Source organism: Onychomys torridus, chromosome 8 (genome assembly GCF_903995425.1).
Source record: "Onychomys torridus chromosome 8, mOncTor1.1, whole genome shotgun sequence".
Classification (NCBI taxonomy): domain Eukaryota; kingdom Metazoa; phylum Chordata; class Mammalia; order Rodentia; family Cricetidae; genus Onychomys; species Onychomys torridus.
Window position 1 is genome coordinate 74,635,755 of NC_050450.1, and position 2,889 is coordinate 74,638,643.

Here is a 2,889-nt window from a genome sequence, read left to right on the forward strand (position 1 = left end):
GAGTTGAGACTGGGAAGAAAATGGCCACAATGTATCATATGAAAAAATTAAAAAAGTAAAAAACAGCAAATGTTTAAGGTTATAATTTTATACTGGTATATAGGTTAGATGTCTTGGTGGTTTTGATGCTTTAAAAAAAAAATCTAACTAATTTATTCAGAATAGCCTGTAAATAAGGTCTCCCATTTAGCTGTAGTAAAAATTGGAGGCCACTTAAATTTTTGTAGAAATAGAAAGTGAAATTAGAATTAGAGTTAGAAATCACTTTCTTCTTCTTCTTCTTCTTCTTCTTCTTCTTCTTCTTCTTCTTCTTCTTCTTCTTCTTCTTCGGTGGTAGTGGGGTTGGTGAAACAGAGTGTCTCTACATAGTCCGGCTGTCCTGGAACTCTCTAGTCCAGGCTGGCCTCTGCCTCATGATTGCTGTGATTAAAAGTGTGTACCACCATGCTCAGCTAAGAATTCATGATTTTTAACATTAAACATAACGAACTGTACTAAACACAATTTAGGGGCTCTAATCTGTGTGAACAGAGTCTGACCTAAGTGTGCAAAATGTACATATTGTCAAAAGTGGCACCATTTGCTTCATCATCTTAATTTCAAATTCCTTAGAAAAATAAAAGTTATTTAAAAAAAAAAAGCACAGCCTGGTTTCCTAGTGAGCTCCAGGACAGCCAGAGCTACATAGTGAGACCTTGCCTCAAAAACAAACAAAAAAAAAAAAAAAAAAAAAGAAAGAAAGAAAAAGAAAAAAAGAAAGAAAGAAAGCTTGCACTGGGCGTGGGGGAGGGACTGGGGTTTCCTGTGCCTCAGAGAGAGAAGGGAAATGTTGACATTTCCCTATTCTCACGGCCTCTCAACTGGCAGCAGTCTAGAAGTGCTAGCTGGTTCTGAGTATGCTTGTCATCCCTGGTCCTTCCTTTGTACCCCCTCGAAAAGCTCTACTCCCAGCGAGCACTCAGTTCCTGGGCAATGGTTGCTAGAGCAGACAAAGGCTTTCGGGGTACAAGACATCCAAACACTGGCGCTCTGAGAACATGACCGGTGGGCAAGACCCGTGTGCCACCTGAGACGGGATGTGTACTTGGACCAGAGGGACGAAGAGTTAGCAGCAAAGTAGCATAGACAGAAGTGACCAAAAACTATGAGGAATCTAAGAGCCAGAGAGAGCCCATGGGGGGTTCAAGAGCCCTCACTTCTCACTGTGACGACGTAGGTGGCGAGACTCCCCAGGTAGGACAGAGGTAGCCTTGAAGCCTCCTCTTGGGTTCGGTGTGTTATGCTGAGAAATCAAAGGCTTTCCAAAGACCTGGGAATAACACAGACTTAGGGAGGAGACTTGGGCACCCCACCTCATTTTGTCCAGCCTGGGAAGAGTGGGGCGTTAAAGTAGACAGAAAGAGGCTGTGACCGGAAACTCCAATCTGCAAAGGCAGACAGTGCTGTCTGGACAGAGACTGAGGAATCAGATGGGACAGGGACATTGAGAAGACGCCCCCCATGAAGACCAATGAACAAGGGTGGGGCACTGCCACTGTAGCCTCAGTCCCAAGGTATCAGAGGAAAAAAGAGATGGGAACTCAAAGTGTCAGGGCAAACAAACAAACAAACAAATAAATAAACAAGCAAGCAAGCAGGGCCAGGGAGATGGTTCAGTAGATGGTTCAGTGCATAAAATAAACATGCTCGTTAGGAAAGCTCCAGACCCGAGGGTGACTCCACAGAACAAGAGTGCCAGCCAGATGCTGTAGCACCAGGTGCTCATAATTCTAGGGCTCCTACAGGACAGAGGGATGTGGAGACCAGAGAACTCCTGGAAGTCTGAGGGACAGGTAGCTGGGCGTATGCAGCAGAACAATAGCAAAGAGATCCTGACTCAGACAAGGTGAAAACTGAGGACTAGCACCCAGGGTTGTCTCTGACCTCCACAAGTACACAGATACCCATACTTACACAAAATGAGCACAGAGAGAGAGAGAGAGAGAGAGAGAGAGAGAGAGAGAGATTTATATATAATATATTTAAAATACATTTTTAAAAAAAGAAAGAAAGAAAGAAAGAAAGAAAGAAAGAAAGAAAGAAAGAAAGAAAGAAAGAAAGAAAGAAAGAAAGAAAGAAAGAAAGAAAGAAAGAAATTGAGAGGCTGTAAGATGTCTCAGCAGTTAAGAGTGTTCAGAGTTCAGGTGCTGGCATCCATATTAGGAGGCTCACAGATACCTGTAACTCCAGTTCCAAGAGATCCAGTGCCCCCTTGTGGCCTCAGTGGGTGCCTGCACTTACCTGTGCTCAAACACACACACACACACACACACACACACACACACACACACACACACACACACACACATAGTAAAATAAGTCTTTTTTAATTTTTTATTTTTTGAGATTATAATCCACTTTCATCAATTCCCACTCCTCCTTTTCCTCCCTCCAAACCCTCCCACAGACCCCTCCTTGCTCTCTTTCAAATTCATAGCCTCTTTTTTCATTAATTGTTGCTACATGCATATATGAAAATATAGAACACTTCACAAATTTGCATGTCATCCTTGTGCAGGGCCCTGCTAATCTTCTCTGTATCATTCCAATTTTAGTACTCGTGCTGCCAAAGCAAGCACTAAAATAAATATTTTTTTATAAAGAAATCAAATTGGAGAGAAGTGGAGCCAGGTCCATTTCTGCAGTGCTGGTATATATCACACATTTGTGCCAGGATGTGCCTCTTCCCGTAGATCCCAATGGTGGTTCACTTTGGGAAACTGCTGTGTGTTTCAACTTTGAATATGAGTTGGACATGCCGTCGGAGGGAGAAGAAAGAGACGTCTTTGTTGTCTCTGATCAGAATCATCAGAATCATCAGTCTCTCTGGGGGTGGGGTAACCGTCTTAG

General features: G+C 43.0%; 1 non-coding gene across 1 annotated transcript; it reads right to left on the reverse strand.

Annotated features, from left to right (window-relative positions):
* Positions 1-2,512: 2,512 nt before the first annotated feature.
* Positions 2,513-2,618, reverse strand: LOC118590446. The gene has a single exon (XR_004945748.1). It is a non-coding gene; the product is annotated as a U6 spliceosomal RNA (small nuclear RNA).
* Positions 2,619-2,889: the final 271 nt, after the last annotated feature.